The sequence below is a fragment of the Rutilus rutilus genome (assembly GCF_951802725.1).
Source record: "Rutilus rutilus genome assembly, chromosome: 2".
Classification (NCBI taxonomy): domain Eukaryota; kingdom Metazoa; phylum Chordata; class Actinopteri; order Cypriniformes; family Leuciscidae; genus Rutilus; species Rutilus rutilus.
In genome coordinates this window covers 37637468-37638679 of record NC_140210.1, presented here as the reverse complement: position 1 = coordinate 37638679, position 1212 = coordinate 37637468, and positions in this window count along the sequence as shown.

Genomic DNA, 1212 nt, shown 5'->3' with positions numbered 1-1212 from the left:
GATTTCGGATTCAGCCAAAGTATACCTTTAAATGTCAAAATATCAAACATTTGGTCTTAGATTTTGTATTCTCCTGCATTTTTAAATCTACACAAATAAAATAAAAAATTTATTTACACACACAGGCAAAAAAAAAAAAAAAAAAAGAGATAAGAACAAAGACAAGTAACAAAATATTCAGAAGCCTATTTGTTACTACTCCCTTCAGAACATATTTTCTCTTTTGGGATGGACTGCAAAAACAAAAGCAGAGGCATATGGAAGTATAACAGTTTTTTGACACTACCATTGTACATTTTGATTTGGGAAACTGTGTTAGTTCAGCTAAGTTAGCAGCTGTATTATGTATGAGGATGACAGCAAAGTTGGCGCATATAGTTGCCATGTTGCCAAACAGATGGGGAAGAGAGAGATATGACCATTAATTGAGTGGGTTATTTGACATTGAGTGATGGGAGTGATAAGAAATTGATGACTGTTGCTTACCAATGTGACTTGTGTATTTCCCATGAGAAGAAGGGTGATGTGAGAGAACAGGATCACACCAGTACGCTGATAACTACCAAAAATCAGCTTATTGAAATAACCTGATTTACCGGTTTACATGCAAATCAATAACCCAGCAACCGCGTTTACAAGACTGTATTGAAAAAACAGGTTATTGCCCGGTTGTGACGTCAAAACGTAAGCACCGATGTATTTCACTCTTTTTAGGGCCCAAGCCCTGAAAGGGCGAAGGCCCTATTGTTTCCGGAAGGATTTTTTTTTATTTTTCTGTCTTTTTGCCACTTTTGGGGCCCTGCTCAAAAACTCTTGACATTTTGCACACACGTCAGAACCTGCGGCCATCAGGGCCGGACTGAAGCTGGTACCCGGGCGTGGCAGGGGGGCTCGACAGCGCCCCCTGGAATGGTGTCCGAAAACTTGGTCCATAAATCAAACACGCTTGCATGTAATAATATGAAACTCAGTACACATATAGATCCCATTGGGCCGAACAACCTTCGTGCTCTAAGTTTTACACCAGCCCAACAGGAAGTCGGTTATTATACGTTGTTTGGAAAACGCATACAATGGAATGTGAAATACTCCTCCTAGGGAATTCATCCGATCGCCACCAAACTCGGTGTGAATGAAGTCAAGACATTGAGGATGAATTCTATCGAACGGATTTTTGATATTTCGAACGGTTTGGCTGTGGAAACGAATTTA